The sequence below is a fragment of the Sminthopsis crassicaudata genome, chromosome 2 (genome assembly GCF_048593235.1).
Source record: "Sminthopsis crassicaudata isolate SCR6 chromosome 2, ASM4859323v1, whole genome shotgun sequence".
NCBI classification, from domain to species: Eukaryota; Metazoa; Chordata; class Mammalia; order Dasyuromorphia; family Dasyuridae; genus Sminthopsis; species Sminthopsis crassicaudata.
In genome coordinates, this window is record NC_133618.1 from 473,403,583 (window position 1) to 473,429,392 (window position 25,810).

Here is a 25,810-nt window from a genome sequence, read left to right on the forward strand (position 1 = left end):
CGAGTCTCTGTGGAGCCGCCTGATTCCTTTCCTTCCACATCTTTCATTTCTGAAGCTGCCCAAGGCTGACCACGAACATCACACATAAATGGATCTCTAGGGGCAGTAGGGACAGGCCTGATATTAGTATTTAGGTGAAAAATACCAAGTGGGAACGGGGGAGGGACATGTCCAGCAGAGCCATGACCTGCCCACAGCTAGGCTATGGGAATATCATATTTAGAAATGCAGCTAAGTCATCCAAAAGTCACTTAAGAGTCCTGCAATGAGAAGAGGTCTTTATTTTTTCCCCTGACCTACCAGGGCATCTCACCAACATCAATAGGGATAATAAGCCACTGAGATTTCGATTCAAGAATTCATTTAAAGAATTTCAAGAAATTCATGCATTAATCTGCACTGAAGCTGTGATTTCCTCATCTGGATGGGGGGGTTACCAGCATGGGAACTCCATCATCTCCCCCCACCCCTGTGCAGATCCTAATGTTTATGATTCAATAAATTCATCTCATCCTAAGAAGTTGCCTGAAGCACATGGAGCATCATGTAATAAGTGTAAGAGAGAGGATTTGAACCCAAGGTTTTCCAATTTCAAGCCTAGCATTCTATTTTACGAATCCAGGCTATCTCTGACAAATTCATAAGGACTGAAAAAAATTAAAAACAAAATGTAGTCCAGAATGGAAAGTCATGGAGACTGACATTGTTCCATGTTCAGTGGAAAACCCCAAAATAATATTTTGCCTGAGAAATGGGGGCAGAGGAGAGCAGAGAAAGTGGCCACAAATTTGCTTTTAAAATAAACCCCTGGTTTGATTTCTTGGAAAGGACTGGAAGAGGGGGTCCTAATGAATCTTTTCTGGGAAAAAGCATCACGTGAATCCTCACTAGAGCTGCTTAGCCCCCGTCTATTGTAGGGAGGGAGCCTGATTGATTCTCAGCCTGACTTAGCCTACAACTGATGTGCTGGATTGTGGTGAAGGAAAGCAAATGGTAACCATTGGAGCTTGGAAGCAGGAATTCAGTCCCCAGCCCTGTGATTGAAGAGAGAAAGAGAGAGGAGAGAGAGAGAGAGAGAGAGAGAGAGAGAGAGAGAGAGAGAGAGAGAGAGAGAGAGAGAGAGAGAGAGAGAGAGAGAGAGAGAGAGAGAGAGAGTGTGTGTGTGTGATCTAAAGGGCAGTAGTGTCTGCACTGGCTGTTTATTCTCCCCTCCCTGTAGCTTCCTGAGGAAAAAAGATTCACACACACACACACACACAAAACACTATCAGTCCCTTATGGCACAGGTGTCCACTCCTTTCCCTACAGGTCTACCCAACACCTTGTGCAAAAGGCTTACCAAGTATTTCTTATAAATGAGAAAGAGGCTCGAAATGAAATCTGTTACTATCTAAAACAGGGGCTCTTAGCTTTGGGGTTTGAGGACTTGGTTTTTGTTGTTTTTGTTTTTAAATGCTAAGATAACTCTTTCAACACAATTGTTTTCCTTTGCCATCTAACCAAATGTATTTTTATTTTATATATTTAAAAAGCAATTTTCTGTGAAGGAGGGTTCAGAGGTTTCAGCAGACTGACAAAGGTTACCATGACACATACACAAAAGATTTTAAGGCCTGCAGTCTAAATATACCAAATTGTACCTGAGTCTCACTTTTGGAAATGCCTAAATGTGTAATCTCATTTAGAAAATAAGTCCAGGGAAATGAGGACTTTGTGTATCTTCTTGGAAGGATGGAGAAAATTCCAAGATCTCCCCAGGAATCCAATGTTTTACTTCCTTCCACCTACATGTCCCTGAAGTCTGAATATATCTAAGCCTTGGTCAGCCAAAGCCTCCAAGACTTTCATAGAAAGATGCTTCATTTGATCTTGTATGAATTTAGAGGGTATAACCTAAAAGAGAAGACTTCCTTGGACAGAGAAATCTCGTAATACCTGGAATAAAAAAATCCCTTCCAGGAAATGAGTAGAAGGAGAAATAAGAGAACTCTGGGTCCCTTTCAGTCAGCTCCCTCATTTTACCAATGAGGAAAAGAGGGCCAAAGAGACAAAGTCATTGGTTCATGACTATAGGATGACTAAACACCAAATTTGATTTCAGCACTTTAAACCCACTACACTTTGGAACAGGTTAGAAAGAGAGAAACAATTCTGAGTTTCTCAGCCAAAAGATGGAGCAACTTCTTGGAGCTCTTTGGGAAATATTTAAGAGGAAAGTTCTCAGTTAAAAAAAAATCAACAGGCTGTGATGGGGTCAAAAGGAGTAAGTTTGGTGATTTGTTAGACCAACTTAGCTAAATAAGAGCCTTCATAAAGAAATGCAAATTACTCCTGCAGGTAATGCATCCTGATCCATCTCTTGAAACTTAATGGAAAGTTCACCTGTTCGGGTTCACTCTAGGATGCCTGTGGTTCCCACATTTTCCCCATAGGAACCTTTAAAGGTTTATCCCAAGAGGAGATGCTAACATCCCACAGAGGTGCCTCTGGCTATGAGCTTCTACACATAGAGCCTACTTCTATTTCCTCACATATCTTCCCCAATCCCCAGGTAAATAAAGGATATTTAGGGATGGAATGATTACTTCAATGCCAAGTTTCCTAAGAGTCTGACTCACTATTTTAGGCCAGAAATGTCACTGACCAGACCTTGAGTCATTAAGTAATTGAACAGAAATAGGTTCTTTATAGGAAACATGATCTAGGCTCTCACTTTAACTCAGAGAGGGAACCAAATTTGTCATCTGACAAATGATAATCTAAATCTGAAATATGACTCTGGGAAGATTAAGGTACTGAGTATCGATTCATTATTTCCCCCCAAATGTAATCTCTTTGGGGTAAGAACAAACAAGTTTGTCTTTGTCTAAGCATCCCTAGAGAACCTCGTATGTTGCCAAGCACATAGTAAGTGCTTAGTAAATGCTTCTTGAATTGAATTGCAACTGATAAAACAAACATCTTGAGCTTCAGGTTAAGTATTTTGGGCCAGTTTCAGTGACTACCAATTAATCAATCTCCTTTCATGCACCTAAACCCAATCCCTTGGATGGTCAAGCAGAGGGGATCAGTAAAATCAAGGTGCAGGTGCAGTCCCTTGAATAATTTACAGTCTGGTTAGGAGTCAACTCTCACCCACAGATGGAAAGACAGATGTGTGACTGATCCTTGATTAAGGGCCTTTAAGGGCTAGGAGATGTGCTAGATGGCAGTGAACAATTCTTACAAACAGTTCTATGTGAGTATAACTAGAACAGCTGGGGAAGGCTTCCTGAAGATGGTAGGCCTACTTCTGGATCTCATTGCCAGCAAGGCATGACAGAAAATTCATCTAAGGAGCTTGGTTCCCTACTGTTCAGAAGCAACACACTTCCCCTTGTCATTTTAATGATATGGCTTTCAAGGCAGACACACTCCTTTCTAAACTGTTCACATGTTTAAGACAAAGCTGCTTACATCGAGATAGAGGTGTGAGAGCTTCTAATATGTGGCACAGCTTTATTTATTTAATTTTTTTTTTGCTAATCAGGAGAATTCAACAACGGCTGTGCCATTTATCTGAAACAGAACATTAATTTTTACTGTCATTAGAGTCCATTCCAATTTTGTAATAACATAAAAAGTTAAGAGTCTAATTTATCCATGCAGATCTTGTTAGCATCCAATTTTCACACAATATACCATATTCTTAGGAAAGCTGACAAAGCAGACTGACTTTTACTGTATCCAAAGGAAGTGCAGAATGAATCATCCCATCCCGGGGGGTCTCATCCCTCCAACTAAAGCGGGGCAGGGGGAATATCAGGGCAGGCTTTCTCTTCCCCTACTTTCCCTGAAAATTCTTAGAAATTCTTAGAAATCACAGAGTACCAGAACCATAGAATTTGAAGGGACCCCAGAGACCATCACGTCCAACTCTTCAAACCAGTGTCGTGTACCCTGTTGCCTCCTGATATTAACCTCTCAGAAACCAGTCTATTCCTAGGACCAAATAAAGAAATGGAAGATGAAGTCTGGTTTAAAAACCTATTGAATTAGATCTTTTCTGCAGTTTCCAAACACCCCTCAGGCTTGACTGACAAACTCTGGCAATGAGGATTCAGGGCATGGTGTTTTGCTTTCCTTTTACTGGCGTGTCTCTGATGCTTTGAATCCCCCAAAAAACTCTCTATCTCAGGCTCATGTTTACACCAACCATCAAGAGACGCTAACTTCTCTTAATTACCCGTCTTCAGTGTCCTCCTCTAGAGCACTCTGTCTCCCGTCACGCAGCCCCACATAGATCATAATTGTGCATATTCACCTCTTTTACATGTTATTGCTCAGTGTTCAACAGCTGCTGATGGAAATCTGCAAAACCAAAAATTTTAGCTATTTTGTTTATTCCTCAGCTAGAAACAGCTACTGGCAGTAGTGGAGGGCTTCCTTCCCTTACTTTAGGGAGTACTTATGCTATGGAGTGCTCCAGAGACAACTAATAGTTTCTGTCAGAAATAAACCACTTTTAAACACAATTTTTAGCTGTTTACTTGCTAACATAAATTTTAGAGGAAAGGTCATCAGCAACAAACAATCTCCCAATTACCTGCCACGGAGCTTTTTACACAGCCCCGATGTATTAATCAGACTCTGTTTACATCCTTTTTTTTTTTTTCAATTGTGTGCTGTAACCAATTGGATTGGGGGGGGGGCACTCAGGGATAGGCAGGGATTTCACAAGGGAGAATGGAAGAAGGTATTGTGAACTTAAGAAATATCCCTGGCAGTGAGGTTCCAAGGTCACCGTCAGCATCAGGAAGGAGAACTATAAATTACAAAGCTCTGGATGACTGCCAGGTCCCAGGGAGCGGGATTTAGCATATCACTCTCTAAGCAGCAGGATGAAACCTTAACTCCCTTTCAGAGAGAATTTGAATGGAATTTGTTATAAGAACATTCTGATTGAAATATCACCAATTGGCTTTTCGTGACAACTCTGCAGTGGATTGCAATTGTGTGTGTGTGATGGTGGGGGTTAGGGGGAGGTGTAGGGGAAAGGATGAGCTCTTGAGTTAGCCAGAGATGGTGATGAGAGAGGCAATGGTGATAGAGCCCCATACAATATTTATGAAATCTAGATGAAGCTCTGTGCTTGCAACGAGCTGATATTGTAACACAGACTTCAAAAAAATGCCCCGACATTTGCCCAAGATCAAATTTCTCTCTGAAAAAAAGGAAAGAAAAATGCCCCACAAAGCTTTGTGATTAAAGAGTCTAGTATACTTTTTTTCCTCCTGTGTTTTTTTCCCATTTAAATACTAGTAATTAATAATGAGATCAGGAAAGCTGAAGCAGTAAAGTGATATATAAAATAATATGCCACTAGCCTACTCCTTCCTAATGAGAAGCATCACCAGGTTATACTGGCAGGAGAAATTATGGGTTTTGACCTTTTTATTTAAAAAAAAAAAGTCCCTATGAAGAACACTGATCATATTTGGATGGAAAAAAGATTGTCTCCAAAGTAAAGAGTCATTGTGGTACCATCAATTCTTCATGAGAAAGTGAATAGTTCCTATCCTCTTCCCTTATTCCTCTGTGAGAGCTCCAGTATCATTACTGAATACTCAGGTTAGAAGAACAGTGAAAAGGAAAGAATACCAAAAGTGAACAGGAGAAGTTTGAGTAGAGGGAAGAGAAACTAAGTGGGAAGATATGCCTTCATTGAAAAAGAGTTCAAATCTATTGACTTTATTTTACAACCAGAGATCGACTATTTTACTAATAAATCAGGCCAGTCACAATATTTTCTGGGGAATCAGTAGAACAGAGATTTCTACATTCCAGGGACCTTTCTGTATACAACTTGAAGGTGCTCTTATGGGAAAATTGTTTCATAACAAATCACCTGGGTAAGCATGTAGCCAAAATACCTCTTTGACTGGAAAAGGGTAACTGATCCCTTTAATCACTCAGAAGACCTGGATGCCTATGTGTTAGATCTAACCCAAAGATGAACTTTACCTATTCCATCTGACTTTGGGACGAGCCAGATAAATCATAACTGAGATGACAGATTATGATAATATATAAAAAGTGAACTGAATGTACTTATAGCCATTTTATCCCCTTCAGAAGAGAAAGCATTTTACTGGCCTCTAACAAAAATTAAATAATCAAATCCATAGACTAGATGGAAAAAGGAGGAAAGGTCAGAGGTTTTATAATTTCCCTTCCCCACCTCAGACCATAAAAACTTCCATCAGTAGGCTTTTGTTTTCGTGAAGTAAACAAAAGGTAGCCATTAGTATTGGAAGAGCAAAAAACAGATTACTGGCATGCCAACATTTGTGGGAGGAGAGAAACATCTGGCTAACTGGGCAGGCCTCTGCTGACAATTTAATCTATTATACCATGGCTTGTTATCTTTCCTTAAGTGCATCCTGTGCCTCCAGAGAAATCCAAGCCCTAAAGTTCCACAGCATGACCTCTCTGATTCTTTCTTCATCTCGAATAAATACCCAGAGGGACCAACTACCCTCATAGTATTTTGCAGAATTGTGCATGTCTTCCTTTTATTGATGAACTTTGGATTCTAATCAGGAAAGCTACATACTTCCTGCATAGCACTGCCTGTGTGTGTGTGTGTGTGTGTGTGTGTGTGTGTGTGTGTATGTGTGTGTGTGTGTGTGTATGTCATTAAAGCTCTGCCTAAAGAGATATTAAACACCAGAAGCCAGGCTCAGAGTTTCCAGAGATTCTTGATGATCCAAAGCTTAGGGATATTTATGTAGTTTTTGATAAACATTTCATATGAAGTCGCCAAGGAGAAGCCTAATAATTGTCAAGTGTGCATCTTTATGAGCTGTCCATCCGCAAAGACTGGGAGAGAAACATGCAGTTAATATTGGTTTGACAGTCAATTGGCACTGTGCTCAGGTCTGTTGCATCAAATTAGCATCGATCCATAAAAACATTGCTGAATGATTCCTTAAATCTGCCAAGTCTTCAAATCAATTCTAGAGAAAGCATTGAGAGCTTAAAAAAAACTTTGATAAGTCTTTCACATATTAGTTATCACAAAAGGAATGCAAACCTTCCTAATCTGCCTTCAAAACAAAACAAAACAAAAAGACAGCATTGCTTTTTCCAAACTCTCTTCAGCTTTACCACTTCCACATGCTCACCTCTGGAAGGCTTTTTTCATGGCTTTCACTCAGGGGGACTAGTTTGAAAGTATCAGGTGCTATATACATATGCAGCATCCCTCCTCCTTGACCCCCCTCTTCTCAAGAGTATTTTAATCTGGTCCAAATTCCTTTTCATGTTTAATTCTGACTACTAGCTCATAGTTCACCTTTTCCAGAGAGCCTCCTTGGATTACCTAACACATGACTTTAATCAGACCTTTATTTTGTAGTATTCTGAGCATGTCAGATCTGTTCTTTTTCATCTCTTTATAGCTTTGCATACTATTACTCCTTTTCTCATAGATACTCTCTTGGCTTCTGTGACATTATTCTCCTTTGCTTTTCTCCCTTCTTAGTCTCTTCTTGGGGCTCTTCTTTCCCCAGTTGGGGGTAGGAGTTCATGAGATGAGGTAATTGTCTCTGCTAGAGAGAGACAAGTCAAACAGAAGCTAAGACTGTAGAACTGTAACCTTAATTCTTGAATGAGCATTCATTTGCTACCTCCTCACCATGGTTGTCTCCCAAGTCTGTAATTTTTTGTCATTTCTCTCACTATTCTCTCTCCTTTTGTGAACTCACCAAGTCCTTTGGATTCAGTTATCACCTTTACACAAATGATTCCCAAATTTATATATCTAGTCCTAGTCTCTCTCCTGAACTGGTGTCATACCAACTCCCTATTGGACACCTGCTCTTAGAATTTCAAACTCAACCACATCTCCATTATCTTTTTCCCTTAAACAGCCTCCACCAAACATCCCTACCTCAGTAAAGACATCCCTCATTCCAGAGAGAAACCTCTGGACTCTTCATTCTCTCACTCCCATATCCAAACCAGTTTGCAAATCTTTTCATTTTTAACTTCTGCAACATCTTTCATATGTGATTCTGTCTCACTATTCTTGAGATCACCACCATAGTTTAAATAATTCTCTCTTGTCTATACTATTTAAAATTGCTTTTTAACTGGTATCCCTCTTTCCAGTCACTCCAATCCATCTTCCACACAGATACCAAAATAATGTTCTTAATACATGCATGATCTGACTATATCACTCAGCTATGCAAAAAAAGTCATTTCCCTATTATTCCTATGATAAAACACAAATTTTACAGCCTAATATTTAAAACCTTTCATAGTTTAGTTCTAGAATATCTTTTCAGATTTATTCACATTCCTCACCTACTTACTATTCCAAGAATTTGGCATTTCATCTTCCTCCATCCCTCCTCCCTCTCTTTCTTCCTTCTCTTCTTCCTCTATCCTTTCCTTCCTTTCTTCCTCCTTCCTTTTGTTCCTTTCTTTCTTCCTTTCTTCCTTCCCAAAAGACCTACACACTGTTTCTGAAGTCTTTCTTTAGGCTTTTTAATATGTCATATATCTCAGTGCAACACTTGTGGGCCATCCAACACTTATCCCTCCCTCCTGCTACACAAAAATATTTCATTTTTTATATATAAACACAAATGATCCACAATTCATAGAACACATAATTTGGGTTGGTTTTTTTTTTTCTCGTGGAGAGAAGTTGCTCACTTTTATTCCCATTTTCTTACTAAGGGCTTAACAAAGCTATCTGACACACACAGGAATAAGCCCATGACCTTGGCATTCCTTCACTTTACTAGTTGGAGTTAACCAGCCCCAGATAGCCCAGGGAATTATAATCAGCAGGAAGGTCACTGCATAGGAACCAGAATACTATGTATTTTCTTGGTTCTCTCCTTTCTGGAACAGTGGAGGGAGAGCATATAGGAAAAGAGGAATGTCAAGTTTAGGAAGAGACAAAGAAGATGCAATCAGATGCAGTAAACTGTCAATGACTAGACTCTGATTAACAAGACTTCTTGTTTTTTATAGTCTTCAATTTTTAAGGGGAAAAAAGACAAAAGCATCAGCATCTGGTGAGATTTCTAATATTCACATCTTAAATACTACAAGACCAAGCAAGGGTCAAAGAGGTAGTGACTAAAGTAGGTATTCTTTTTTTGCCTCCAAAAACAGGTTTTAAATGTCTTAGGGAAAAAATAGGTGACAAGAGAAACCCCTCCAGAAGTCCAGAGGATGCTCAGGGTGGAAAAGAAGGTAGAAATCTTTGTGGGCAATGTAATCCCTGATTTACCTCAAGATCTGATAGGTCCTTAGGATGATGGGATATAGGCACAAATCTTCTCCCCTCTCTGACCCTCTTTCCTGATCTGTAAAACTGAGATAATAATCCTTATTCTACTGACCTCATAGGAATTTTGTGAAGACTACATGAACTAAGTGCAACAGAAGGAAAACTGACTCTGGAATCAAAGCAGGGAGCAATCTTGCCTCTGACCTTTACCCTGTGTAACTATGGGCAAGTCAATTAACTGGCCTGGCTCTCCATTTATTCTCCTGTAACATTACAGTTTGGACTAGATGGTCCCTCCTTTTGGTCATCACAATGCTGGTAAATCTTTAACAATCAACTCTTCTAGGAGAAGACTGTAAAGAAGATGGAGGATGGTGAGTGTAAGCACTACCCACTTTTACATTTTACTTGTATTATTCAGATTTTCTCCATTACTTTCTTAACTCTAGATAATCCACAAAAACAAAAAAATCAAGCAAGTATTTGCCAGTTTCTGAGGTACAGATGCTCACACTAAAAAAATTAACATTTGGCTTGGTAAGAATTGGCTCCAGTGTGGCCCTACTTAGAAGTCTGTATCTATGATCTTATGGATGCAAATGTGTTTTGTAACTGCTAAAACTCTGTGTAGGTGTGACAGGAGGTGTTATTTTTAAATTGATCAATTTTATTTTAACATATCGTGCAAACTCTGACAAACACAATTAAATCCTCCAAACAGGCAGGAAAACCAGCATAAAAGAGTACATGTAACTTGCTAATAGAAAAGATGTGTGCCTTAAATTTAATAAGTTAGCATGAAAGTTTTCACTTGTTTTTACCCAAATCTTGTTACCATCTTTGCTAACCATCTACCAAACTTCTCTTCATGTGCTGCAGGTATTATACATATTGTTCTTTTGGGTTCATTTTTCACTCTGATGAGACATGATAGTAAATTTGGGTCAAGGAGCTTGGAGGACACAGTCTTGCTTAATGAGGGCTGATGGAAAATCCAGAGGTGGAAGAGCCATGGGGGCTGTGGTGAGGGGTAAGGCCTATTGTTCAGGGCAAGTTTAAGTTTTTTCACTTAAGAGTCTGGAGAAGTCACAAGAAGTTGAATCACCTTTGTAGAGACTGCTCTTGTTAGAATAGTTAAGACCCAAAATGTGGGAATACAGGCAGTGTTGATAATGGCAGAGGAAGATTAATGTCAACACAAGTAAAGAGGCCAGAACCACAGGCAGGAAATAGCAAAATGAGACTTGCCCTAGAGAAATAAAAATTCACACATACTTGGGAAATAATCTGAGCTCAAAGGATTTTCAGAGAGCATAAGAGAACAGCAATACCCAGAAATGCATTTGGGGGTATAAGAAATAGTCCAGACACTGAATAACAATTGGCTGGAATATCTAGATATACCAGAAAAATGGATTGTGCTATTCAAGCCAATCAGACAAGTATTTATTGAGCACCTACTGCATACCACGAGTTATTATCTAACACTTTTTACATATTCTAAAGGCTGAGGATACAAAGAGGAAAAAAAAATTTCTTCCTGTTCTATGAGTGAGACTCAATTTACATATATATTGTGGATACATATGCAATATATATGGAAACATTTTTTGTGGTAGCAAAAAACTTTAAAAGGTAGATGCCTATTGATTGGTGAATAGTTAAACCAAGTGTGACATATGAAACTAATGGAATATTACTGTGCCATAAGAAATGAAAAATATGAAGGATTCAGAGAAGCATGCAAAGCTTAATAATAACTGGTACAAAATAAAGTAAATAGAACTAGGAAAGAAAATACCCAATGAATACAACAATTCAAATGAAAAAAAAAAACCCAACAAAATAAAACAACTGAAACTGAATGCCAGAAAATTATAATGACTAAGCTTCTCTCAAAGAAGAGATGTACAGAAAAATACAAATTAAGAGGTCTCTGAGATAGCACTATACACCTCGCAGATTGGCTAAGATGACAGGAAACAATAATGAAAAATATTGGAAGGGATATGGGAAAACTGGGACATTGATACATTGTTGGTGGACCTGTGAACAGATCCAACCATTCTGGAGAACAATTTGGAATTATGCCCAAAGGGCTATCAAACTGTTCATTCTCTTTGACCCAGCAGTGTTATTACTGGGCTTATATCCCAAAGAGATATTAAAAGAGGGAAAGGAACCCAGATGGGCAGAAATGTTTGTGGCAGCCTCTTTGTAGTGGCTAGAAACTGGAAACTGAGTGGATGCCCGTCAATTGGAGAATGGCTGAATAAATTATGGTATATGAATGTTATAAAATATTATTGTTTTGTAAGAAATGACAAACAGGATGATTTCAGAGAGTCCTAGAGAGACTTACATGATCTGATGCTGAGTGAAATGAGCAGGACCAGGAGATCATTGTACACGGCAACAACAAGACTATACAATGATCAATTCTGATAGATGTGGCTCTCTTCACCAATAAGATTATTGATGCCAGTTCCACTTCTGCAGTGATGAAGAGAGCCATCTACACCCAGAGAGAGAACCATGGGAACAGAATGTGGAACACAACATAGCATTCTCACTCTCTGTTATTTGCTTGCATTTTATTTTCTTTCTGTTTTTCTTTTTCTTCCTTCTTGATCTGATTTTTCTTGTGCAACAAGATAACTGTATAAATATATATAAAACTGTATAAATACATAAATATAAAACAAACTGCACACGTATATTGTATCTTCCGTGTCCTTCAACATGTTTAACATGTATTGAACTACCTGCCAGTTGGGGGGGGGAAGGAGGGGAAAATTTGGAACAAAAAGTTATGCAAGGGTCAGTGTTGGTAAGATTACCCATGCAAATGCTTTGTAAATAAAAAGCTTTAATAAAAAAAAGTTATAAAAAAATCCCTTAACCACTTCTTTGCAGTATAGTATTAGGGAACCATGAGTATAGAAGACTGTATAAAACATTAGACTTTTCCAATGTGTAAAGCTTTTGCTTCTTAAAAAATTATTATAAGAGAAGACTCTCTTGTTGAGAAGGTTGAGGCAAAAGAAGTTATATAAAAATAAAAGATATCAATTAAATGTATTTTATAGACCATATACAAATTAAATAGAAGAAAAATTATTGAGGGGAGTCATGAGTATGTGGAAGATAGGATTAGATAAGAATTCATATAAAAGATAGGAGCATTGAAGGAAACTAGAGATTCTGTGAGACAGAAGTGAGAAGTTAGGCATAGGGGGATAATAAAGAGCCTATGCAAAAGCACAAGTGGGAGGAGAGGAACAAAAGATGGTATATCCTATGTGAGGAATAATCAGAAGACCAGTTTAACCAAAATAAGGAATCCTAAGGAGTATAATGTGTGATAAAATTGGAAAGACATAGGTTAGAATCAGATTCTAATAGATCTTAACTACCAGAGGAATTTGTATTTGACCTTACTAAGAACCCACTTGTGCCCAGAAGCTAGGTTCTACAGAAAATGAAAAATGGGCATTTGGGGAATCTGCAAAAAATATGGAATAAATCATAAATGCTATGGATTAGGCTTGTCAGGAAAGAGAAATCTCAATGATAGCTGCAGCAATCATAGGAGGCTGTATGAAGGTGGGAAAAGAGGCAGGATTCATTCTGAGGCCTGGAAAATAAATTGGATTTGAGTGGGCACAAATACCAGGGCAAGTACCCCAAGGGAAAGGGAATAGCCATACATACAAAGAAGACATGAAAGAGACTGGAAAACCTACAATGAACATGGCCAGACTGGATTATCTAGAGAATTCAATTAGCGTAGACTATCTATATAATATTAATCAATTCTACCAAATGTGGGAGTGTTTTATGCAAATGTTTTCTATCTGAGACCTCTTCTTGGTCGGCTGTTGATTTAGAATGTCAGTTTGCATTTGGGGTTTCAACCCTTCTGATAAATGGTTTTATGGTTGTTTGAGTCATCCAATGTGTTTTGTTTCCTTGATAATATTCCTAGTAAACTAAAGAAAATTCTCTGAGGTGCCTACTATGGTGCTTTGCAGCTCAGTAGATAATCTCATAGGAAGCTTTTGTAAAACAAAAACAATGTTTTTGTTGCATATATTGAAAGGATCATATTTTAGGGTTAAAAAGAAAACATTTTAGGGCTAAGAAAATATCCTTATATTTTAGGGCAATGCAGAGTAGCTGCTGGCACAGACCTGGCTGCTAAACCTCAATCGACCCCTAGTCCTACCTACACAAGGTAATCCTCAGCTCCCACACCACCCCAACATATAGCACAGATATACCAAACCAAGGAGTAATCTCCAAGAGGCCTCACCAGTCACATCCAGGGCTGTCAAAAGGGCATCTGTCTGTTCAAACTGGGGAAAAGCCCAGCTTAGACCAAACTCCTAGGGCATAGGAATGGGAGAGTGGAAAAAAAATCATTGATTACGATGGACAGAATCAGCTACACCCAGAGAAGGAACACTGGGAAATGAGTGTAAACTGTTTGCATTTATGTTTTTCTTCCCAGGTTATTTTTACCTTCTGAATCCAATTCTTCCTGTGCAACAAGAAATTCGGTTCTGCACACATATATATTGTATCTAGGATATACTATAACATATTTAATATGTATGGGAATGCCTGCCATCTAGGGTAGGGGATGGAGGGAAGGAGGGGAAAATTCGGAGCAGAAGTGAGTGCAAGGGACAATGTTGTAAAAAATTACCCATGCATATGTACTGTCAAAAAAAGTTATAATTATAAAATTAATTTTTAAAAAGTATCAAAAAATAATTGATTTTGGTGTTAAAGAACTTGGGTTCAAATGTGACCTCTAATACTTATTCTCTTGGTGAATTTGGTAAATAATTTCACTTTCCTAGATCTCAGTTTTCTCACTTGTAAAAGGAGGAGTCCCTTCCACTTCTAGTTCTATGATTCTATAATTCTACTAATGAGGACCAGAATTCTCCAAAAGGCTGAAAGAAGGTGAAGATTTCTTACTATATCAGCTCAGCCCTTACTGGTTTACCTCTCCTGGGGTCCCACATATTTCCCAGCTCTGATTTGATGAGGAATGGCCAAGTCTGCATTTGTCTTGTCCAGGGAACCTGCCCAGAACTGTAATAAGTGACAGAACAAGGTCACTGTGACCTGAACCATGTGATACACATTCTCACTGTCTCTCTGAGCCTCCTCTCCTCAGAACACACAGCCAGAAATAGGGATGTGGTGAGGAATAGGCAGGGTGACTCATCATTCTCTGCCCAAGAACCCAGTGACCAGAGCAGAAGAAGGTGAGCCAAAACGTGAGCTGAGTTAGTAAGAAGTGAATGTTTCAGAAAGGAGCAGAAATGAAAGAAAATTTAATGAGCTCAAACCAAGCAACCTCTTTAGCCATAAGAAACACCAGAATGTGAGAGGCAGAATGGAATAGACTAGGGTTCAGGTAAGGGAGGAGGGGATAAGGAAAGGAAGAATGTCAATATTTTGGAAGCTACCTCAAAGAACACTCCTCCTAATCAAGACTCTCTTCCTAGCATTCTAGATTAGTGGTTCCCCAGCCTTTGCTTGAAGACCTCTGGGAATCTGAATTGACCACTTTTAAAATTAACTCATTTTATTTTAGAACAGTTCTAAATTTTAGGCAGTTAGAAATGTTGAAGTCCTCTTCTCTTTGGTATCTGTGCCTTGTTCTTAGAGCTTCTTTCCAGGGCCAAGTGGAATAAGTCTATTCCCTTCTCCATATGACAGCCCTTTCAAATCCTTCAAAGACGTGAGGAGAGCAATCAGGTTCCCCGCCTCTTTACAAATCTTTCTTCTCCAGGCTAAAAAAAACTCAGTTATTTCAACTGACTTTTTTATGGTATGGTCTCCTTACCATCTTAGTTCATCCTTAGACCCTAGTTTAAGAAGGATTCATCTAGCAGGGTATGGTGATCCACAACTGATATCCAAGCATGCTGAGGGCTAGCTTAGCTTGGGAGTTCTGAACTTCAGTGGGCTAAGCAGACCAGGTGTGGTCAACCCCAGAAGTAGAGAGAGGACATCAAGCATCACCAGCATCATTCTCATTCTAATCACATTGCTTGTATTTATATAATGCTTTAAGGTTTGCAGAGCACTTTACAAATAGCTCATTTTACCTTCACTGTGAGATAGATGCTATTATTATCACTCCCATTTTACAGATGAGAAAATTGAGGCAGAAAGAGGTTCAATGACTAGTCTAGGCTCATATGACTACTAAGTGTATGAGGCAGGATTTGAATCTTCCTGACCAGGTAGAGCTCTGTATCCATGATGTCACCTAGATGTTTCCAGGAATCAGCCCAGGTCCAAAATACAGAACAAAAACTCTAATGTGGATCAGCAGTACATCAAAGGAAAAACAAAGAAAGACCACCAATTCACCTTTGACTCCTTTGTGCCCATGATGTGATGCTAGACCATGTAGTACAAATAAGGGAGCCAGGATGGGTGAAACATGGTCTCACGAAACATGAAACACAGAAGCCAGAAGATTTAACAGAATATCAAGAGAACATGGATGGGGCTGGGCGAGAGGAGGGGGTAGAACTAGTTCACAGGATTATAGGCTTTGGAGTTGAAAAGTGTTTTAATCTGAACTAATCTAACTTCCTCATTTTATTGATGGTGTAACTGAGGTTCAGAGAGAAAAACCAACTTGCCTGAGATCACATAGCTAGTAAGTAGCTGAGTCAGAAATTGCATCCAGGTCTTCTGATTCTATATCAAGCATCCTTTCAATACCACTCTGCTGTCGGCGACAAGGATGAAGTCCTTGTAACCAGTCAATACCAAGAACATCTGCCTGGACTTAAGAAGCTTTATATTTGGAGCAGGGGTGGGAAGAAAGGAGTAAAGTTTAAAGGACAGACAGCACCTTGAAGAGCTGCTGGGGACCTCTGGAGAACCATCAGGATTAGGAAACTGCCTTTCCAGCACTGCTTGCATTTAATCTCATTACCAGTAGTGGCTCAAACCCAGAATCAACTATTAAATTTTTAAGGTGAATATTTATTCCTTAGAAATTGGCATTGTACAAATCAGGGTTTGACTTACTATTTTGTTTGTTGCTTCTCACTGTATTGAGGGCCATTTCCAGTCGACCTGTTCTCTATCTGACCACTGGACCCAGATGGTTTTGGAGGGGAAAGTGAGGCAGGTGACCTAAGACAGCCCTCCCTCATTTAAATCCAATTCAATTGTGTGCATAGCATCACCTCCCACAGTCCCCTTTAAGAACAAGAACAACAACCTAGCCTGAATCACAGAATGGGTGTTGCCTCAGCCAAACAGAGCTGGGAAAGACCTTAGCTTAAAAAGGTCAAGGTCTCCCGCTGCCTCCAGGGCCATATACAGTCATTCTGATTTCTGAAATGCCCCTAAACCATAAACTATTCCGGAGAAGAAAGTGAGTCCAGTGACTTTGCCCAGCCTCCCTCACCTAAATCTAATTCACTTGCATGTTATGGCTTCACCTGGCTGAAGTCATGGCCCTCTCTGAGAACAAATGACAAACAACAACAGAGTAGAGAGTGATGGAGAATACATTAGTATTTCAGACCATACTTTAAAATGTATCATATATGTAAAAATTATATGTAATATATATGTTGGGAGTGAGCTGATTGTTAAACATTTACTGGCAGTCAGGGCTTATTTCCTTCATGAGAGAACAAATCTAGTTTGCAGATCATGACAAATAATAATAATAACTGATATTCATATAAAAGTCTAAATTTAGGTAAGTACTTTACACATATGATCGAATTTAAGCATTACAACCACCCAGTGGGGTAGGTATAATTGCAATCTTCATGATACAGATGAAGAAACTGAAGCTGACACTTATGTGCACAGGGGTTATGAAACTACTGAGTGTTTGAGGGAGGATACAAATTCAGGCTTTCCTGACTCTGGCTAGCTAGCCTCCAGCTATTGTACAGTCCTCTGAGCCTTTAAATACAAAGACTTACCTAGAAATGAGTGAGATGGCCAGGATAAGACATTGTTATCTGTTAGAAGCATGCAACTGATCCTTTTCTAGTTTAATCCAATATAAAAACACTTGGGACACGACTTTAAGAATATCACCTGGGTGGCAAAGTAGACATGAAGCTGAGCTTGGAATCAGGAAGACTCAGGTTCAAATCTAGCTTCAGCTAATAATCAGCTAATAACCAGCTGTGTGATTTAATCTCTGGGTGCTTTGTTTCCTCATGTGTAAAATGGTAATGATAATAACACCTACAGTAATAGTTCAATAACAAAGGGTTACTATGAGTTATGTAAATAACTTAGTACAGTGCCTAGCACTTAATGTTTGTTCCCATCCTAAGTGCCGTACAATGGAGAAATGCAAAAAGTATTATTTATCCAGGTACTTGGGGAGAGGGAGAGGTTGTCAGGGTAATGCTCTTCATACTCATATTTCTAAATATGCCTTAACTATATCAATCAGACAAGCTCTCTCAAGGATGTCCAGAGAAAAGACATCCCAATCCTAGGTACTGAGCAGAATTAAAGAATCAGCTGAGGATTCAGTTCCAGCTCCAACATTGGCAATCCAGCAAGCCTTCAGGAGCTGCCTTGTTCATTTACCCAGAAGCCAGTCTCTAAATGTTCTACTCCACTCCTGGGACAACATCTTCAACACAATAGATATTTAATAAATGTTTGTAAGATCAGACATACAACCAAGTCAAGAAGTATTTATTAAGCATCTACTATGTACCAGACACTGCAAAGTGCTGGAGATACACAGAAAAGACATAAAAAAAAAAAAAAAGCCTGTGCTCCTAAGTATCTCAGTCTAATGAAGGAGATAACATGCAAACAAGTGCAAACAAATTACACACATGATAAATTAGAGATAATCTCAGAGGGAAGGCACTAGCTTCCACCAGTATTAAGGCGGATTGGGAAAGGTTTCTTGCAGAAGGTGGTATTTTAGCTGAAGGAACAGGAGACAAAGATGAGAAAGGAGAAAGTGAAAACTAGGCAGCTGCCTTAGTATGATCCCACACGTGCAAAGCTCAGACCCCTAGGAATGTATATGTGCAAACCGTGACTTTCCTAAAGGTTGCTTTTGAGAGAGAATCAATATTGTTTCTTCTTGTCAACTGATGTGAACACAGGCATTCCCCCCTCCTGCCCAAGGCTGGGACTAAAGTTGAATTTTTAACCAACCTAAGAACATTGTTAACCAGCAAGCCCTCTTACAGACTATTTCCCTCCCTACAGATGCTAGCAGCTCTTACTTTTCCTACTACAGTGGTCAGGATCAAATATTCCACTTTCAAATTTGGGCTCTGCCACTCTGAACCTCTGTGACTGTGAATAATGATGATCATGATAATAATAATTATAATTATAATAATAATAATAATAATAATAGCACCACTCATTTGTATAGTGACAAAATGGCAGGTTTGCAAAGGTTTTAAGTTTTATAAAGTGTTTTACAAATATGATGTTCCAAGTCTTAGTGCATTTTTAAACCATTAAAGCTTAAAATTGCACTGTTACAAAACATCATGTTTTTTTTACTTGATTCTCACAATAACTCCAGGAGATAGTTGTTATTATTATCCATTGTTCTACAGTTGAGGAAATAAATTGAAATTAAGTGACTTTCCAAGTCACATACTTGATGCAGGATTTGAATTCAGGTCTTTCTAACTCTAGATCCTGTGCTCTATTCAGTAAGCCATCTAACTACCTTCTTATGCCTGAGGTTTCTTTTCCTTTGTAGAATAAGAAGGTTGGACTATCAAATGTAAAACATTCCTTCCCTTAAAAATAGAACTGGGATATATTTAATAAAATAAATAAAAATCTAATAAAACATAGATAACATTACTTTTTAAAACTAAGTCAATATGTAACCTATAGGAATTCTTCTGCCTGATTTCATTTGACTAGACTAGGTAACCTTGAAGATTTCTTCCAGCTCAAGGTCAATCTTGAATGTTGAATCATTTCTATAATAAGAAATCTGAAAAGAATAGAGGCTAGAGAGAGTACTACTTTAGCCCCTAAAGCTTTGCATTCATTCATATCCACAAATTTCATTCTACTTTCTTTGTGTGATGATGCAAAATAGCCCTTCTGAAGCCTGTCTCTCCTGTATCTCTGTCTTGTCATGGTGGAGGAGCTTTCATAAGTCAAGGAAACTATGCCATGCAGAGTTACCAAGATAGACAGGTCATTATGGAAAGTTCTAAAAGAAGATGATCCACTGGACCAAGGAAATAGCAAACCACTTCAGTATCTTTGCCAAGAAAATCCCATGAACAGCATTAAAATACTATAAGATATGACATCAGAAGATAAATCCCTCAGATCAGAAGTTGTATAGAAGAGCCTGGTATGCTATGGTACACAGAGTCACAAATAGTCAGACATGACTGAACAATAGCAACATTCTGCCTAGAGGGTTGTATAGAGTCCCTTTGCTCAGACTTCTATAATGGGACTCCTGGTATAGTTTGCTCTCTCAGCACAGACCTGTCCAACTTAAGGTTTCCTGACACTCTTGGACAGAAAGGATTTCCATTTATAAGCAAAAAGTCACAGTGATCCATGTAATCTGGCATAAAGTCTTTAACTGATCATTATAAGGCAGACCCCACAGACAAAGCCATCACCTTTTTAAACCACTACATTAACCTTGAGTGTGTAACTTATGCCCTAATGGTTTGGCTAATTTCCTTCTACAACGTTTACTGATTCTAATGGCATTCATTATTTATTCAGAAAGTGAATTCTTTTACCAACATTACTGTCCGGGCTATGTTAACATGTCCTCTTGTTGGAAAATTTTAAGATTTCTACAATAATGAACTGGAGAAGGATATGAAGAGGTAGGGGTTGTGTTGTATGTTTTTCCAAATTAAAAATAGATGCAGGCAATATTGTATAGCTAAGTATCCCTTTTGGTGCCTAGACAATAAGCCAGTCAGAGTCTGCATTAAACTGAACCAAGCACTACTGTGAGACCTCAAAGATGCTCTGAGAAGATTCCTAAACCTAGAATAGGAATGGGAAACTTTTTTTTTTTCTGCCAAGGGCCATTTGGATATTTATAACATCATTTGCAGGCCATACAAAATTATCAACTTAAGAACTCAAACAGTGGAAGGTTGTTGTATCTACCTTTTAGCTTATTATTGTTTGCAGTTGTCTTGGCAGGGCCAGACCAAATGAAATCTTGGGCCATTCAGCTGATCCCCATCTCTGCCCTAGAAGGATCCTGCTCTCTGTGATTTGATTCTCCAGCACCAACATCTTCCAGCAAACTTCCTTAGCTGTCTCCTTCCCACCACAGAAATAATCAACACATAGCAATAAAAGCTTTTACAGTGCCATCCTGCCTGTGATCAGCAAAGTCATAAAAAGCATGGAAGGCAATTGATTTCTGGCATTAATTGTGAGTAAGAGCAATACAATGCATCTTCACAAAGTTTCCATGTAAGACCATGTTATGTTGCAGTTCTCAAAAAAGTGAACTGGAGACAAAGACTGAGATGAGCCCTACCACATTTTTTAAATAATCATGTGGCTCAAGAAAGTGAATTCCTGAACTTTTCCAGACTTATTAGCTTACATAAACAGAGATTTGAATAAATGTTTAAAAAGCTAAATTCCCTGGATGCCCTGTAATCAGTAAATGTTCATTACTGAAACACAGCAAATATGCATGAAATTTCCCAAGTGACATTCCGCTTACAAGATTAAAAAGGCACATCAGAAAGCAACTCAAGTTACAAAGCATCTTCCTCCAGATGCCAGCAGAGAGGAAACTTTCCCCAAATCCAAAGGTCACACAGGCCCAGCTTAGATATTCTATGTTTTGGTAGTGACAGGAAATCAGAAGGAGCATTGACTTTTGCAGCCTCGGTGATTTATAAATAAGTCATCCACACTTGCTGATTGATGTCTCCATGTAAATAATTAATCCTGACCTTATGCTAAGAAAGCCTCGACTTTTTAATTTGGGGTCTTTTAAAAAAAAATCAATGCTGAAGAAACATAATTCACTCCCGCATACGTGGGTCCCAGGTAAACAAATAACCTGTCAGGGTATTAATGTGTAGGGCCTGAGTTTGAAGCATAAGTCACTATACAACATGGCACACCAAAAAGGGTATGGTCTGTGTGCTGAGAGAAGGGGCATTCTTCACCCACTAAGTATTTCATGTTAATCAATTATTGATTATCCATTTCTCAAGGATCTAGTTTTGGTTGCTCCTGATAGGTATTCTCTGGACATCGGATCCAAATTGGAGATTCTGATATCACTATGTAGCTAATGACAGAATAATCTCCCAGCTCAGGCTACAACTTCCATTCACCTTCCATCCCTCAGTCATTCTACAAATACACTTTCCTCAGTCTGAGAACTATAGACACTCAGTATCTCTTCCATTTTCTTTGGCTGGGTGGAGGGAGCAGGTGTCAGCAAAAGTTTAATTTAGAAGCTTATGAATTCAAAAGAGGATCTGGATGTTTATCCTTCCTACTTCACAAAGCTGCTGCTAGGAAGACAGAGAGAGAATCATGAAAGGTATCGTGTGTGTGTGTGTGTGTGTGTGTGTGTGTGTGTGTGTGTCCCCTTCCCCACTAGCATTAGTCCAAGGTGAAGCAAAGGACACTTTCCTTTCAGGGTATCACCCAGAGAAGGGAAAATGGTCATGCTATTGCTAAGTATCTCCCTGTCTCCGCCCACCCCAGTTGGGGTCAGGTGAAATCACAAAACCTTGGGGCTCTTAAGGGATCTCAAGGATCATGATCTTAGAAGTAGAAAGGATGGATCTTAGAGGTCATTTGGTCTAATTCCCTAATTTAACAGGGGTTAAGTGACTTGATCAAAGTCATCCAGATGACAAATGGCATAGACTTTTTTAATCTATGTCCTCGGACTCCAGCACTTCTACCCAATGCTTTGTCATTTTGATCTATATCTTGCCACTGGACCCAGATGGCTCTGAAGGAGAAAATGAGGCAGGTGACCTTATATAGCCCTTCCTCACTTAAATCCAATTCATTTGCATGTTATGGAACTACTTCCCCTTATGTTCCTTTTCAAGAATGAAGGACAAACAATACCCCCTTCTCTCCTACTGCACCAAGTTGCTGCTTCTTAATGTGGAGCCTGGAAGAAATACTAAAGTCTAAAGTCTCTTAAGACACATATCTAACTCCAAGAGGGACCAGACAATCCCAGCACCCAAGAGCAGCTTTCCCTTTGTTCTCTAGCTGCACTTACCATTTCTATTGAGAGAAACCATAACACCTGGGGAAAATGCACAGACCTTTCATTCAAGTTTGAGAGGCCAAGAAATGTACAGTTCAGGAGACAGACAACACCAGTTGTTGGTTCCTCCTTTGCAAGGACTCGGAAGCTAGATCACCGATTCCCTGTGACCAAGTATCAGGCCTGGAAGAGGCTTACGGGACTGCCAAATGAGGCTCTGAAGAAGAAAACATTTGCAAATCCTTTCCTCTTCAGGGCCTCATTGAGTGGTGAGTTAATATTAATAAAAACAATTGGGGTTTTCTACCTGCCAATCCTGTATTCTTTCCAATATATCACACTGTTCATGGTATAGACCAATCTACAAACTTCCAGCAGGAACTCAAGGGGCCAGACTGGAAAGGGTGAATGAGTGCACATTTTGCAATGAAAGGTCTGACACACCCCCCCCTCCATTTCCTTTACAGCCTAAAAGCCCCAACCCTGAGCAGCCTTCAAAAGACAAGATCTAAGTGAAAGAAATCTTGCTTTTCAGGTAGGAATAAGTGAGATGGAAAACGAGAGAGGGAGCCCCTCTTATTGAAGGCTCTTGACTGCATCCTGGTAACAACAGCTACTTAAGGGGGATCTAGTTAAAGGAGGAAGGTGTGGTGAGGAAAAAAATACACTCAGAGGAGGGAAAAGGTTTCAGGAAAAAAGAGCATTTCTGGGACAAAGTAAAAAAGTATGCCCCTAAATGGGTTTCCCTCCCTCCCTCCCTCCTTCCCTTCCTTCCTTCCTTCCTTCTTTTTTTTTTTTTTTTTTTTTTTAAAGCACTGCCACTACTTCAAGCCCTCCAACCTCGAACTTCGACTACTCCAGACCCCGCCAAGTGTCTAAGACTCTTCGCAATAAGTAACAGCTCACTTCCCTATTCTGTGTGTCCGGTGTCCGGGATTTAGAACTAGAAATTCCCAATTAGCACTAAAGGCTTTCCGGGGGGTGAGGGAGAGAATAATAGGGAAGGGGGCTGAGGGGAGATATGCCCAGGTGTCAGTGCCTCTTTCCTGACTACGGAGATCCGACTTCACTAAACTTTCCCCACCCAACCAAGAGGGGGAGCAAGGAGAACCCCCTTCTGAATTCAAAACAAACCAAATTAGACCCCAAAGTGCACCAAACTCGGGGGGGGGGGGGGAAGGTAAATCTTTAGGGAAGGTGAAGGCATAGGGGACGACAATAATTTGCATTTTGTAAGTAAAGATCAAAATGTTAACTACAGAAAAAAAATATAGTGTGAAATCATCTCAGTAATTTTCTGCTTACTGAGATGTTCTCCCACCTCTAAATAAAATTCGGATTATTAAAAAGACATCACCAATCATACTATACATTCCATGAAAGAAAGAAAAAAAATAAATAAAACAAATCAAAACCTCGCCCAACACCTGGCTTATGAATGCACCCGGAGCTTTCAGTCCCAGAAGCAGTTTTCTATAGTATTAAAAGCCTAGAATATTCTCCTCTCTTGCCTCCAACTCCGAAGCGTGATGAAAGTCCATCCAGCTTTGGCTCCAGCACGATGCATCCCCACTTCCTCCCTGATCGCTGTATCTTTTCCTTTTCCCTTCCTTCCACCTATCCACCCACCCCGGTCTGAGGGGCGAGTATGTTCCAGGGCCGCTCGACCCAGCCTGGAGGAAGTCAGCGCTAGTCCATCTACCTGCACTTTAATGAGTTTTCATTTTATTTAAAGTTCTCGCAGCCCGGGTGCCCCTTCTTTCCCCAAAGTGCTGGACTAACGTCACGAAAAGCCTCAGCGGGGCCCTGAGGAGCGGAGAGGGCGGCAAACCGGCAGAGCGGGGAGAAGGCAGAGCTGGAGGGAAGGAATCTCGCGCATCCCGGCCAGCCACCTACCTCGTCCTCCGGCTGCCTGGAGTGCCGCGGCCCTACCCCGGCGCGAAGGGGAGGACAGGGGGCGCAGGGAGAGCCCCGCGGGGCTGGGGCGCGCAGCTCCTCACTCACCTGACCGAGTCTGGAAGCTAGTAGCAGCAGTAGAGGCGGCGGCGGCAGCCAGCGGTGAAGTCCCAGGGCAGCCGGCGCCTCCAGCCCAGGGGGACTCAAGGAGCTGTCCTCGGCAACTGGGTCTCCTCTTGCCAGAGCTAAGCGGCGCCCGCTCCTGTCCCCGCTCGGGCTCACTCCTCTCCCGGCGGTCAGGAACGTCCAGCAGCCTTGCCCAGCCCAGCCCAGCCCTGCCCTGCCTAGCCCAGCCCAGCCGGTGAAACCGATCCGAGCGAGCGAAGCCGAGCTTCTCCTCAGTTCCTGCTCCTGCTCCGGTTCGGGCTTGGGCTCAAGCAGCCCAGCCTGTGCTCCCCGGCTCCTGACCAACGGGAACAAACTCGGCTGGGGAGGAGGAAAGTGGGACAGGCAATCGGGGGGAGAAACTGCTGCTTCCCTCTGTTTCTCGCCGGCCCTTCCTTCTTCCTTTCTTCCTTCCTCCTTTCTCCCTCTTCCTTCCACCCACCTTTTTTCCTTCCACCTCTCGGCTCGCTTTCTCCCGCGCCACCGCCGCCGGCCCGGCTCTCTAGCTGGGAAGACTCCCAGCAAAGTGATGCTGTTGCCTTGAGGAGCGGCAGGGAATAGCGCCCCCGCCCATCCCTGGGAGGAGGGGGCCCAGGGACACTCCGCCCAGCTCCTGCCTGCTGCTGCTGCTGCCTCTTTATATCCCTCCCTCCTTCTGAAAAGCCCGGCTAAGGAGGAAAGAAGGGCCGGCCCAGCAGCCTTGGGTCCCTCAGCCTTTGCTTCTGCCTCTGGGGAGACCCGAGGCTGTTTCCCGGCCGCAGCCCTGGGGTGTGCCTAGGTGCGCTGCGCGAGGCGCATAGGTGCGGGCTTCCGGGCGCGGCGCCGCGCGGGGCTTTCGGAATTTCGGAGTCAGCGCCTGCGTTACTAATAGGAACGTTGTCCGAGAAGCCCGAGGCTTCAGGGCTAGGCTAGGGTATGAGACAGGGAGAAGTGGGGAGGGATGGAGCTGCTGTGGGGAGAGACAAAGCAAACAGGAAGGAGGTGAAGGAGTGCAACGATCCGGGATCGAACTCTTCTGGTATCGGGGTCCGCCGATCCCGAAAGCAGATTGTCCTCTCTGTGGACTTCCACTCCTGGAAGATTCAACTTTTCGAGTTCGAGGATAGCAGCCCCAGTAGACCCGGCTGAAACAAGACTCCTGAATGCACAGGCTGGAAAAAGGTTACCCAGGGTCCTGATTTGTGCCC

General features: G+C 40.9%; 1 protein-coding gene across 1 annotated transcript in view; it reads right to left on the reverse strand.

Moving 5' to 3' along the window:
* CHST8 (carbohydrate sulfotransferase 8) overlaps positions 1 to 25,367 on the reverse strand; it is a 212,218-nt gene extending 186,851 nt beyond the window's left edge. The window contains exon 1 of the mRNA XM_074293217.1: positions 24,567 to 25,367. The gene's annotated coding sequence lies outside the window, so the exon portion shown is untranslated. The remainder of the gene's footprint in view (positions 1 to 24,566) is intronic.
* Between the last annotated feature and the right edge of the window lie 443 nt (positions 25,368 to 25,810).